Source organism: Cryptotermes secundus, unplaced genomic scaffold (assembly GCF_002891405.2).
Source record: "Cryptotermes secundus unplaced genomic scaffold, Csec_1.0 scaffold646, whole genome shotgun sequence".
NCBI lineage: Eukaryota > Metazoa > Arthropoda > Insecta > Blattodea > Kalotermitidae > Cryptotermes > Cryptotermes secundus.
This window is the reverse complement of record NW_019722433.1, coordinates 530,923-545,789: the sequence shown is the minus strand read 5'-3', so window position 1 is coordinate 545,789 and position 14,867 is coordinate 530,923. Positions and strand designations below refer to the sequence as shown.

Sequence of the window (14,867 nt, the reverse complement as noted above, 5' to 3'; positions counted from 1 at the left end):
AAATAATATTACAGATGAACAACGGCAGAATATTATTATACATATAATGCCTGTCGATATGGGTATATATATATATATTTATTTCCTTTTTCCTAACTATGCACTTGGTCACGTGACTGTTCACTGAGAAGGTACAACACTGCATTGTCGGCAAATCAGACTAAAGGAAACGTTACCATTTGGAACACAGTTCTCTCGTGCCTCCAGCCATTTCTTCTGGTCCAAAATCGATCAGTCCGTACTCGTTGCCTTCTTATTAATATTGGAAAAACAAGACTGGCGTGGTTTGTCATGTGTTGTTGGTGGTAAGGGAATGGAAGATTAAATTTACACATTGTTACGCCAACGAACAAAGGCGAGCCCGGTAATGAACCTGGGGCTACGAGTATGTCCAATATTTGTCCTCCCGCCCAACTAAATATTTACCCAACCTCTCTCGGCAAGATTTCACTCTCTCACACCCTTTTCTCTTCTCGTTTCACCCTGTATGCATTATCTTCCAACCCCTCCCCCCCTCCAACCTCCATCTATTTTATAATTGAAGGACACGTGATGCTTACAGTGATGACAAACTAGGTAGCGGCACAGCAAATGACATGGTAGTAATGGTACTGATGACAAGGACAATGACCTTAATGATGCCGATACTCAATGACCTTCCCAAAAATAGCTCTAATTGGTAAACTCCGTCAGTAAACAGATTATGTATCTGGTCGCTAGAAAGGAAGTTTGGACTCACTAACAATATTGGCACAGCTTTCATTGTATTAGGCTCTTAATTACTCATAAATATATCACAGACCATTCCGTGGGGCAAATCCTTCTTCAGAAGCTGAACGTCAAGTAGTCTTTATGGATCCCCCCGCTCATTAACATGTTCACCTGAACCCGCCACTGAACCTCATCCAGAGCCAAATGGAAAGCATCCACTCTCGCGTAAAACCAGCTGCTTCCGTTCTGTGCCCAAAAACTGAGGAATCAGGCTCCTCTAAACAGTGGTTCTCAACATTTTTGCCAGGGCGACCAAATTTTCATCGTTAAACTGAAGCCCCAGTGCAAAATAGTAAATAAATAAAACAAAATAAAATGTACGCTTGCAAATTTATAATAAAGACACTGCAATACATTACTTGTGGAGCCGAGATAACTCAGTCGATATAGCGACGGGATACGAGCTGGACTACAGAGCGGTCGGGGTTCGAGTGCCGGTGAGTTCAAATATTTTCACTTCTTTATGTCGTCCGGACCGGTTCCCAGGCTCACCCAGCCTCCTATCCAATGGGTACCGGGAGCTCTTTCCCCCGGGGTAAAACGGCTGAGGCGTGAAGCTGACCACTCACCTCCAACTAGTGCCGAGTTCAAGAAAACATGAGTCTATACATCCATTCCCCCCATACGCCTTCATGCTGTCGGTTGATGGAAAAGTTAAGCGTCAACAAATGTCACTGCTGCGAAAGACATATGACTGGAAATTTTAATACCATTTTTGGAAATCTTAACATGTTATGTGGTTATAAAGAGAAATAGATTGAACTGGAAATTTAACTTCGCAATGTGCATTTAGGCGTGAAGTAGAATACACAGGGGAATACTGCTGAAGGAGTATAGGGGGCCTAACACGTGTCTCACCTGAAGACAAGAAAACCAAATCTAGACAACAGTGAATAATATATTATGATCGCAACTGTGAAGACCACCTTGTAAATTATTAATAAGCGCATGAAAGAAGCTGGAGTCTTGCGTAATATTGTTAAATGCAATACACAAATACTGCGTAGAAAAAATATCTGACCAGACTGCGCCAACATCTGGATATTAGTTTCTTTTCCAGACGCTTTTGCATTTGTCAGATTTAACAACGTTTGTTTCTTGAAGTTAAAATAGAATGATTTTTTTTTAAATATATGCAACCTACTTGAATCTTCCTCGCCGCCCAATTTTGTGTCTGGCCTCATAGTTTGAGAACTATAAAAAAAATTCCGTGATTTTAGTCCGCAAGCGAACTATACCGACCGAGCGACCGCCGCTTGTCGGCGATGTTTAGTGCCAACTTTTGCGGATAGAGGGTGTCGTGTGGTCAGCGCAACGAATCCCTACGGCCGTTAATTTCTGCTCCAAAACGTTAGCCCCTATGTATCAAAATCACGGTGTCACATACCATAAGACTGTTTTTTTCTTTCGCCTCCCTCATGACCGAAAATTACAGCTTTATTTTTACCTTATCCTCAGAGCGTCCTGCCTTCCGAACATGCTCACATATACAGAATGTGATGAACATGTTTCTTCTCCGGTCTCCCATGTCTTCACGGCTGGGTGTTAGTAAACACAGTAAAACATTGCCTTGAACCTATAACTCTTTTTATTGCTAGTGGGGTGGGACTAAGTCCCAATTGGTGGAATGAATATTGGCAGGGGAAACCGAAGTACTCGGAGAAAATCTACCCCAGCGCCATTTTGTCCACCACAAATCCCACTTGACCAGAACCGGGATCGAACACGGGCCGCCGCGGAACTTATAACTTACTACTCACAACTTTATCTGTATTGTCCCCCCCCCCCCCAAAAAAAAAAATTAACTCGTTCCTGCATATAGGATGTCCGGATGAAAGGTATAAAAAAATCTCGGAAAGTAATATATCCGGTTTATGTCATCGGAAAGGAAAACCCTGCAATTTTTTTTTTCATGTCCTGCTTACGCGCACGCGTCTCCAGATTTCTGCCACCATGTTGGGAATCACTTGGACAGAGTGATCAACCACCTGCAAACCCTGAGAGCATTGATGAGGGACGCTGTGGCTATGGTAACATCAAACATGCTGGATAGTCTGGATATTGTCGTGCCACCAAGGGAGGCCATGTTGAAATTTATTGTGAAAGTTATATACTCAGAAAAACTTTGATAGTTTCCCTTTTGTAACGGTGTAACCCATAAACGTGTATAATAAAAGCTTTCTGATATATAATTATTTTATTTTCTGTACCTTTCATCCGGACACACTGTATTAATGAAAGAATTAAAGCTAAGGAATAATTAGCAAGACGTTCTAGGAAGAATTAATTGCCTATTTTCAAGTCAAAGTGAAAGTTATGATAAGACCCCCGGTAAATCGGCCAGTTTAGGGCCGGGCCATAGCTCAAGCGGTTAGTCGCTGGCTTCCCACAGCGGCGGCCCGGGTTCGATCCCGGGTCTGGTCAAGTGGGATTTGTGGTGGACAACGTGGCGCCGGGGAAGGTTTTCTCAGAGTACTTCGGTTTCCCCTGTCAATCTTCATTCCACCAATTGCTTCACAATCACCCTCACCTATCATCTGGAGCTGGTACAGTAGGCCAGAAGTGACCGCATTGCAAGGGACTTAGTCCCACCCCACTAGCTATAAAAAAGTCGGCCAGTCTGTCTTGGTGTGAAGCCCCACCTGGGGCCCAAGACCATATTTTTGTTACTGTCAAACATTTACGGGTTTTTGATGGGGGGCACCCTCTCTGACGAGAGGACTCGTCTGTCGTTTGCCATTGCTGCCGTCCTTCGCCAGCGGAGTTATTCTCGGGTCAGAGTTCCGTGGGACTCATGACGATTTTTACTCTCAGAGGTTCATACTGCCCCAACTTAGAGGGCAGGGTTCCCGTATTTATATCCCACAGGAACAGGGTGGCAACTTTTAGCCCCAGGCATTGGGCACCCTTACGTCGCCGCCTACTGCTGGCAGAGCTACGTTGGAAGTATTCGAACCCGCCTCCACACGGGCCTGTATACGTTCAAGTCAAAATGAAAGTTATGTTACGACCGGCTCTAAGTCGGCCAGTCTGTCTTGGAACAAAGCACCCATGTGGGGCTTAAGACCAAATATTTATAACTGTATGACAGTTGCAGGCTTGTTGATGTGGGGCGCTCTCTCTGACGAGAGGACGAGTCTGTCGTTTCCCAGAGTCACAGTCAGCAGTAATAAGTCTTTTGTAAGTATGCACAATGTACATTTTACATGTTATTAAATGTATATACTGTACAATATATACAAGGCCTCCGTCAGTCCAGGCTCAGTACTGCAGATCACGGTTATGAAATCTAGTGGCCATTTGGCTCCTGTCTGCTTTCCGCTGATCACATATCGGGTATCGATAGGACACGGACCGCATGTAAAACACTTCATTAAACGGTTGTTATATTGTCGTGTGTGTATTTGATGCCGCTGGAACATATTTACCGAGCTGTTGCCTAGCAATTGCCATCTGTCTGGCTCTACTACTGTTGGAGGGGACACTGATAGGGAGCGCGATGGTCACATAAACCTTCATTTACTTTTCTAAAAATAAGTAAAATAGATTAACTACAGCAGGGCAACTTCACAGTGGGAAGCGACTATTATTATAAGCTTGCGTATCTTCTAGAGGAACTCTGAATCCTATACCCTATATGTGATAGTATGCTTAAATGTTGCCTACAGCCCAAGTTCTAAATAAATTTTACTGCCATTCAAACAGTGTCCTATAGGCTGACGTCACTAAAACGCAACATAAACCCTACTTGACATTAATCCATGTATGTTTATACATCATGGATTCTCTTCTGAACCATTATCCGGGGATACCCTCAACTAGAAATGAGCATCAACCCCTCTCGCATTCAACCCTCCGCACAAGAGGATGAACCGACGAAAATACAATCCAGAACAGGAAGGTCATATAGAACGGGCTTCAGGGCATCGTGGATGAGGTCGTTCCGCCGGCCGACCGGAACTTCCGGTAGTGTGGAATCCATAAAAAATGTGCCTTCATTTCCCGAGTCAGTGGAGAACTTACAGGAGGTCATGTTCATTCGCCGGCGTCTGGGTCCCGTGGCACCGGAGAAAGGGACGCCGGCCGGACACGCGTTTCTCCCATATATTACCAGAATTTATTTACATAAATATCAGCAAGTGAACTTCGCTCTAACTCCTCACACGAGCACAAACGAGAAGTTAACCAGTTTCATGTTGTTTCTTAGCTCTGTAAGAGAATCAGCAATCTGTCTGTATAACACGTGCACTACGTGGTGCGGAGTCCTTCTTGAAAAGTCCTTAATAAAGGCAGAAAAAAGTAGTTCAATTTTCACGTCTGTCCATTTTAAAGGTTTATAGAAAAATCAGCGATCTAGCTGTGAAGTCTCTTGCAGACCACCAAGGACACATGTCAGTGGCGGCTCGTATATAAAGCGTATGGCGCTTCGAGCTGAAGCTGCCTGGCAGTGGCGGCTCAGGGAGGGTCATGTAAATCCGCAGCTTGGCTTTGTGTCTTTAATTGTGCACCTACGCGTATTAACATAGGTTCTAAAGTTGTATGCATGTAATTAATGCAATTAACGTAAAAGACGTAACGTAAAAAGGTAAAGCTGTCCCTGTAACAGGCCGTGAAGGCCCATAGGTGTGTGAGAGGTCGAGGCTCCCACATCTCCTAGACAATCGGCTCACAATTGGCGGTAAATTTGTCTTCCTTATGCACAGGCCGTCCTTTAACCTCCAGGAAGACTCCTGGTACTCATTACTGTTAGATGCTGAGTCGACCCCAGGGCCATATTGCGGCTGGAATGATTAGTTAATTGAAAAAATCTAATTAACTCATCGGAACTCGAACCCGTGACCTTCTGGTTTGTAGCATTAGCGCCTCAATCACTTACGATACCACGTGTCCCTAACGAAAAGGTAGCAAAAGTAAGAAAAAAGGTAAATTATCCATGTAACAGGCCGTGGAGGTCCATAGGATTGTGAGATGTCGAGACTCCTACATCTTCCAGACAATCGGTTCACAGATAGCGGTGAGGTATCGCCTTCACGCGCCGGCCGCCCTTTACTCTCAGGAAGGTTCCTGGTACTCATTTCTGTTAGAGGCTGAGTCGACCCCAGGGCAATAGTGTGGCTGGAAGGATTGTTTAAATTAAGAAGTCCAATGACCTCATTAGGAATCGAACCCGCGACCTTCCTGATTCTAGCATAGTGCCTCAACCAACTGCGCTTTTAGGCAGAAGACGAAACAATATAGAACTATGGAAGATCGAATAATTGCGTTGGTTTAATTAAATAAATAACGAAGAAGGTTCAATAGTCACTTAGCAAGAGCAGTCGGTATAGCGAGTGGCTACTGACCAGACGACCAGATTGTAGGAGATCGAGTCTGAATGGCGGTAAGACTTTTCTCCTCTCCACGTCATTCAGACGTGCCCTGGGGCCAACCCAGCCTCCTATCTAATGGGTACTGGTGGCTCTTTCCCTGGGGGTAAAGAGGCCGGGTCGTGAAGCTAACTACTCACCTCCATTTAGTGCCGAGGTCAAGATATGTGCAACTATAACTCTACTCCTCCTGGGTCTTCATGGCGCAATGATTAATTAAGCACAAGGACAAATTTTCCTTTGTCGTATAAAGTACATGCGATATAGCCTGAGGAGAAGTGGGGGTGGTATCCCCTAGAACATTATAAAGTATAGAGAGTGAAAAATTGTAAAACATAAAAGTCAAACAGAAAGCAAAATTTTTACATCATTAGTAGTGTCTCGTTTAAGAGTATAATAAAATTTAATGCAATTGGAAACAATTGTAGTTACTTAACCTCTAACACAAGAAAGCATTAGGCAAGCTCTATCGAAAAATGGGCACTCTGATTTCTATATTCTTAGAATAACACACTTAATTTATGCCACATCGTATTTGCCCGGTAATTATACAGAGTGTCCAAGATGTTTGGTGCCGTACTTCAGGAGCGTGCTGAGGGTTCTCTCTATAGAACAACTTTGAAATAGGAACCCGTGTCGGGAAAAGTAAAATAGCAGGGCTAGGGCGGCATTTAATATCATTTCGTTTAATCTTGGCGCTTCAATATCGAAGAGCATGCACAGGCATATTACCCCCTCCAAACTCTTAAGATTCACCTGCTAGAGTAGATGTTGGAATTGGCGCCCTCCATTTTCAATTGACCCAAGAAACTTTGGCGCACCCTTTCAAATATTCCAGGTGTCTCACGGATCACATCACATAAAACAAGTATTCTGGCCAGCAGCTCGAATTCATTATCCACATTCGTGTCGTAGATAAGGCTTTTCATACGGCCCCAGACGAAATAGTCCAGAGGTGTCAAGTCTGGGGTTCGGGGTGGCCAAAGCACTGGGCCTCCTCTTCCTATCCAACGACCATGAAAAAGCAGCATCAGGTAGTCTCGTGATGCAATGCTGAAGTGCGCCGTCGCTCCGTCATGCTGTATCCACATTTGCCTCTGCACAATCAGTGGCACGTTTTCTAGCAAATTCGGAAGGATACATTCCAGGAACACCTTGTAAAAGGGCCCATTGTGTCGCGGTGGTAGGAACAAAGGCCCAGTCAAGTGATCGCCAATGATGCCCGCCCAGACATCGACAGAAAATTGCGCCTGATGGTAACAAACTACAGAAACGTTGGTGTTTTCATCAGCCCAAACGTGGCTGTTTCGACAGTTGAATTAGCCATCCCTTGTAAACTGCCCTTCGTCTGTGAAGAACACGTGTTTCAGGAAGTTGGGCTGATTTAAACACTAGTTCAGTATCCACTGACAAAATTGAACTCGTGGCACGAAGACAGCTGGACCTACGTCGTGTACTCGCGCTGGATGATACGGATAAAGATTTTTGTCGTGCAGGATATCCAAACACTTGATTTTGATGTCCCCACAATCTTGACAATGGCACGAGTGCTGGTGGATGGCTGTTCCTCTATGCAATGCAGTTTGACATTGAGGCGCCAAGTTTAAACGAAATGATTTTAAATGCCGCACTAGCGCTGCTATTTTACGTTTGCGGACATGGGTTTCTATTTCAAAGTTGTTCTATAGGGAACCCTCAGTACGCTCCTGAAGTATGGCACCAAACTCCTGGAACATTCTGTATATATTTATAATTCAAAAAGTTCGTTTTAGAAATTCATCAGACAATTGCCTTTCAGTAAATAGAAATCCCTACAACCCCTTGGGTGCCTTTGATTCCGGACTCACCGGCGCCTACGACATCAAATAATACGATGTTCCATAAAACTACCGGGGTTCAGTGATTCCCCAGTTAAAAGGGTTCGTCATGCAAGGGAGAAACCACGAGCCTTATGTTCGCAATGACACTTTTTTGAAAATGTGGGAAAGGAAAATTGTAACATTCTTTAGCTTACTTTCCACAGCCCCCAACAGTTCCTATATCGCTGTGTGCATATAAGTACTGGTTGCAGAGGAAATGCGTTTACTGGGCCGTTGCATCGTAATGGAAACTTCGGCGTTTATCTGGCTCCACTATTCCGGCTTTCATGAGTCATGTCACATTGTAAAGGTAAAAGCAAATATTTCCCTGGGCTTAACTAGTTAAGCACTATGCCATGAAGACACATTGTTTCAACCTTAAAGATGACCGTCCCGTGTAGCCTATAAGGGCTGTCATTTTTTCTGTTCCTGCCTACAGCGTCTATTCTCGCCCTCATGGACGGCAGCGCAACGCCATGGTGACCCGTCGCTTCTGCCGTTTTCGATGGCGTCCAGCCTTCACTCTTTGTAGAGGTCTCTGTTTTCCCAGCTGCTTCTTACTCAGAGCTGTCAGCCTCGAGCAATCCCCAGGTAAGACGGTAGTCAGTCCAAATATAATACTATCATGTTTACTCTAGGATGACGCTGAATGCTGCACACCAAATGAGTCAGACATGAATTTAAGAGGCTTTATAAAAGTATATATGTTTCCAAGTTTGTAATTAATGTCTAGTTTAATAAATAATTTAGGTGTAGAAAGCATTTTTATCGCTTCCTCAGCCTTCTTCAGTTTTTCATCAGTGCCATCTTTCTGTTGTACATTATCCGTAAGTCTGTCTTGACAGGCGTCTTTTCAACACCTGGACCAGACCTGAGCAACTTTCCTTCAACATTACGAGGTTTTGTTTCCTCTCTGAATCTTCTAGGGTAACATCTCCTTGCGGACAAGCCCAGGTCGGGAAAACAACGCTTTCACTCCTCTGCCCCCTCATGCACTGCCTGACGGTGTTTATTAGATATCTGGGGATGATCCCCGTCTGTCAGGTGGAAGGGAGTTTCAAAGGATCATTTGCTGCTTCAACAGAACTGTGCCTTACTTTCACGGATATACATGCACATCCTGTTTGTGTTCTAAGAGTGGTAATTTCTGAATTTTAGGATCATCATTCCTGCCAGGAATGAACTTGCTGCCAACTGAAATGTATACCCTATTGTGAGGAAGTGGTGCCCTACCTTTCTGCTCTGCTAAAATTTAAAAATTTTTGTAATCATGGGTTCGAATTGTGACACCAGTTGTCACGTTTTAATGACTTGACAGAGAGTTTTGGCTGACTGCTGAATATATTGAAAATTGTAAATTGTAAATTGTATATTGTAAATCATAACTACAAATACATGTAGTTATAACTTTTACTATTATACACAATTCGGAAATAACCGAAGATGAAAATGATCGATATTTTTTTTTCATTAACTCTTGCTTGGCATGGGCTTCTAACAGTGGGGATTCTCTTTAGTACTTCTGTGCTCAACGGTGCCCTTCTCCACCACAGTCCTGTTCTCTTAACACAATTTCGGGTCGGGCCGTACGAGAAACACAGCCTCCAATAATTCCTCCGCTGTTGTGTGCATATTGGTTGCGGACGAAACTTGTTTGCCGAGCCATTGCTTATCAATGGAGGTCTTCGCGGCCCTTGTCTGTCTCCACCGTTTCGACTATCAGGCGTCATTTTATAATATTTTCTTCATAGTTTTGTTTCTTGTTGCTTGTTTCCTTGTTTCTTAAAGTACATTATTACACAGGTCCTGCTAACGGAGGCAAAAGCAATCTTCGAAGATCAAGATTACTTCATAGAGACGCGCATAGTAGCCTACAGGACTTCCCACCGCGGCAGCTCTGGTTCGATCCCGGGTCTGGTCAAGTGGGATTTGTGGTGGACAAAGTGGCGCTGGGGCGGGTTTTCTCCTAGTATTTCGGTTTCCCCTGCCAATTTTCATTCCACCAAATTCTCCATCATCATAATCACCCGGGGCAGGCAACAATAGGCCAATCAGTGGCCTCCGTACCGAGTGGACCCATTTGGACTCCACCCCCCACTAAGGGAATTAAAAAAAACTACGGTACCGCGTGCTTCCTTGATTACGACATAACAACTCTACTGTGCTGAAAACTGAGGCTCTCTGTATTGCGTTACACACATTACAGCGTTTGGCAAAACTAAAAGCATGAATATGAAAATTATAAGTAACACTGCTACTCACCTCAGTTAGCAACTAGCTGTGAAGATCTTCAACTCTACAATTATCCCAAGGATGAGATCAAGTTGTGATCTGAAAATGGAACAAAATTTCCAGCGCTATTATAATGAAGACTGTTTTGCGAGTCACTGCGAAGAGTCCAAACACTGGCATTCCTTAGTGTGAATCCGTACACTTTGGAGTTCAACGTTAACAGCTTCTCAAAGTGCTGGCTGCTTGTCTAAAGTCTGAACTTTGACCGTGTTTACAACAGCCCTAATTAAACATACACAGTAGCCAGGAGGGGGTTGGGGATCAAAACCGCCTTACGCAGACGGGAGAGGCTTCGTGCCTACTGTAGCTGCTTTAATAACACCTTGGGAGCCCTTAAGTACTCATGTAGAAACCTTTGTTTATACTGGTCCTCTCTGCTGTGTATGTATACAGGTAGCTTCAACCACTCTCCCGAGACTTCTAAAGCACCATTTCGTCTCGCAAACATGTAATAAAATTGTATCCCAAGGGAGTGTGAGCCATTACATATATTGTCCCTTGTTTCATTGTAAGGTGTTAAAATCTCACGCGTACATCAATATAGAATAGTGTACAAACAATGACGTAGGAATTTAAAAGGGCGGAATAAACTAAAACAATTTAATTGTCTTTTTTTGTAGGTTAATCGAAGGTGCTTTTCAATATCGAGATTGTACAGAGTCCGAAGATGGAACAGCGGGAAAATAATAAATTAGAAACGATTTGAAAGGACACGGTCGTGGTCAAATGTAGGCGTAATCCTGAGTACATACAGAAAACCACAGTAAACTCAGTCAGAATATGTGGTCTCCAGGCTGACACTTGAAGCTAACGCCAACAAAATATGAAACTGGAAGGTTAACCGTTCACAAAACTGTAAAGATAAGGTAAAGGTATCCCTGTAAGAGGCTGTGGAGGCCCATAGGGTTGTGAGACGTCGAGGCTCCCACATTTTCTAGACAATCGACTCACAGATGGCGGTAAGGTTGTGAGCCTTACGCACCGGCCGCACTTTAACTCCAGGAAGATTTCTAGTACTCATCTCTCTTAGACGAGGATTCGACCTCAGGACCATAGTGCGGCTGTAATGATTAGATAATTCGAAAAATCCAATGACCTTAACGGGAATCGATCCCGCGACCTCCCGGCTTACACCAAATATTTCGAGGTGTAATTACGCTGTAAAGGGAAATATTACAAAGGAAAACGAGGGAAATATTCAAATAAGGTTACGTGGATATCTCCATGCTACACACGGTGTTCATATTAAAATGCAAAGGATCACTATATAATACACGTAATTCTATTAACAGACCACATTAGGTAAATGTACAATTATAACTGCGTTTCACTAATTAAGCACAACGCCATGAAGATATGTGGGGGGGTGCGGGTGGAGTTAGAGCACTAGATGGAGGTCAAGTGGTCATCTTCAAGCCTCGGTCGCTTTACCCTAAGGGAAACACCACACTGTATCCATCGGATAGGAGGCTGAGTGAATCCCAAAGCCGGTCTGGGCACTCTGGAGAAAAGAAAAATCTTTTATTCCTGCCTAGAATCGAATCCCAGACGTTCACCTCATACTGCGTCTCTATACCGATTGAGACGTTCAGACTCTAAAACCAGATCACATAACTAACTACATACTGCTGAGTCCTTCGTGAAAAGCCGCCAGTTGTGCAGCTAATCAAGAAATTCCTAACACTTTATAGAACCTGAATGTTCTTTACCGTGTTCACATGAGCCTCCCACTGGCTCCGATCCTGAGCCAGATCAATCCAGCCCATACCGCTCCATTCCATCTCTCCATCATATTTCTCTCTCTCTACTAGAATCGCGAGAGAGAGAGAAATATGATTGTAGCTTCATGCCTTGTACTCTTCTCCAAGTATAATTAAAATGATCAATTCAAGTAGGATCAGAAGGGAAGGAGTGTAGCATGACTGAAGAAGAAGCAGAATACATATAGATACTTGATGAGAGAGCCAGAAGGAAAGAGACCACTAGAAAGACCAAGATGTACGTGGGTGGATAATACTAAAATTCATCTAAGAGAAATAGGATGGAGTGTTATGCATTGGATTGATCTGGCTCAGGATAGGGACATGTGAAGGACATTTGTGAATACGGTAATGAACTTTCGGGTTCCAGAAAATGTTAAATCCTTGAGTAGCTGAGCAACAGGTAGCTTCTGAAGAAGGGCTCAGCTCTATGGAGTCAGTTTATTGACTGCCATTTTCTGATTCTTGTCGATGTCCATCTTTCAAGGATAACGCACGTAACAGTTGCCCTATTTGTCCTGTATTGATTTCGTCTAAGGACTCAAGATTTCAGGTTATCATGGTAGAGACTGTGAAGTTTCCTGTCTTGTGACATGTGAGGCAGTGTACACTGTTAGATGTTTAATGATGTTTCGGAAGTACATTCTGTCTCAATTTTCAGGTTGACATACACTTTGTTATAACACAGCTGTTACTTAGTAACGCTATGAGAACATATGACTACTCAACTCGATCTAATGCCGAGGTCAAGAATTGATGAAGCTACAATATCTCGTCCCCCCCCCATAAGTCTAGTGGTTTTGCGTTTAAATAATTAAGCGTAGGAACAACTTTACATTTGCCTGTATGTCCTAAACTGTGTAGCACCGAAAGATATGGCAGTAGGTGACAACTGAGGCAGAAAGGACATGGAAGGAAGCCCATGCTAAGTGGCTTCCTTGTCACCGCGACACGGCGCATGCCCAGGTTGCAGATGGAGAAACAGTCTGCAGTTATGGAAGGTAACTACGAACACGGTGTAGTCTTGCAGCTAATGGGCTGATTCTGGGCCTACCAACACCATTAGAACAGTTTGTTACGATAGGTCCTCGGACTTGGAGGTATCGTCTGGAACTTAGGCAGAGGAAGAGATAGGTTGGGGAAATCGGATTCATCTGGTCCAGGATAGAGACCAGAGGCGGGCTCGTGTGGGAACGGTAGTGAAACTTCGGGTTCCATAGGATGCTGGGAATTTCTTGAGTGGCTGAGCAACTCTTAGCTTATCGACAAAACTCAGTTATATGGAATAATTTTAATGAAGAAAATATTTGCGCCCTAGTTTAAGGCACTGCTACTGCATTTGTATGGAGGGTATGAGTAAAACCTCACTCAGAACAGTCAGCCTCCAGAACGAGTTTGAACCTGAGACCTCACGAATAAAAAGTTCTGATCACTCCACCAACAACGTTCTGAAGATGGATTGCGAAACTGGCTTCTTTTTTTATTGCTAGTGGGGTGGGACTAAGCCCCTTGTACTGCGGCCACTTCTGGCCTATTGTACGAGCGCCAGATGATAGGTGAGGGTGATTGCGGAACAATTGGTGGAATGACAATTGGCAGGGGAAACGGAAGTACTCGGCGAAAACCTGCCCCAGCGCTACTTTGTCCACCACAAATCCCACTTGAACAGACCCCGGCATCGAACCCGGGTCGCCGCGGTGGGAAGCCAGCGACTAACCGCTTGAGCTATGGCGCGGCCAACTGACCTACCTCCATCTGGGTCTGATAATGAAAATTTATGTCTATTGGAATTTAAGGCCAGATGGTCTGAGGAAATTCAACCGATGTTTCGGAGGAATATGATGCCTCCACCTTCAATGTCGGATAGCAATCCAAACAAGAAACTACCATGAAACAGGCAGAAATGCTTCCTGTTTTAATCTTGAGCCCTGAAGATGGAGGCGATATGATCCCCGACACATTGTTTGACTTCTAAGAAACTACACAGATTTATATCTCACAAGACAGAACGCTTTTAATATCTCTTCAATTCCTGCATAGATCTGGTATTATTAATGGGTGGAGCTGGATTCCACTTCACCTGTATGCCATGATAAACAGCTTAAGAACAACTTTGGTTTGTTTACGGCTCTTGGTTTCAGCCACTGAAGGAAACAAGAGATGCTTCAATCAGGATAACCAAAGTCATGATCGAGATACGAAGCCGGTCCTATCCGAATACAGATTATGAATTCTGACTACTATAGAACGACGTTAGGTTGGTAATGCAGTCATTTCAGAGATGACTTGTCATAACTGGAGGTATTATACTGTAACATTCTGAGGACGGGGTCCCAGGTGAATCTGGCATTGGCCGACACCCCCCGAGAAATGGATGGAGACGTTCCTTACCTGTGGGCGTGATAACCTCTGACCCAGGTCACCATGTCAGCACTTTCCTCTGTAAGGCCCACCCGAACGATCAGACTAGAATATTTATTCCGCTTTGTTACAGAACAACCTTGAAATGTTACAGAATGGCGATTTTATTATGTCTGTGACGTACAGCTTAATCGTGTGCCATTGTTATATTCAGCTGTGCTTTCCAGAACAGTACAGGTCATTGTATAAATGTATAGGACGTAGTGTTTATGTTCCCATAGGCGGTGGATTAGTGTCTGGTTTGTCCATCTCGCACTCAGAAGATACAGGTTCGACGTCTCCCTACTCGTGATCAGGGATTTCTGCTGTCAGATCATTTCTCTACTCCAAAAACTGTCTAATTGTCATCAGAAATTTGCACAGATTAAATATAATTTACGGCTGTACTAGTATACATA

The 14,867-nt window shown here is 43.9% G+C and overlaps 1 long non-coding RNA gene across 2 annotated transcripts in view; it reads right to left on the bottom strand.

Annotated features, from left to right (window-relative positions):
- LOC111861422 overlaps window positions 1–14,867 on the bottom strand; it is a 590,763-nt gene that overhangs the window by 77,610 nt on the left and 498,286 nt on the right. For both annotated transcript variants that reach the window (XR_004512677.1, XR_002842242.2), the window contains exon 4: window positions 10,259–10,327. This is a non-coding gene — a long non-coding RNA (uncharacterized LOC111861422). The remainder of the gene's footprint in view (window positions 1–10,258; window positions 10,328–14,867) is intronic.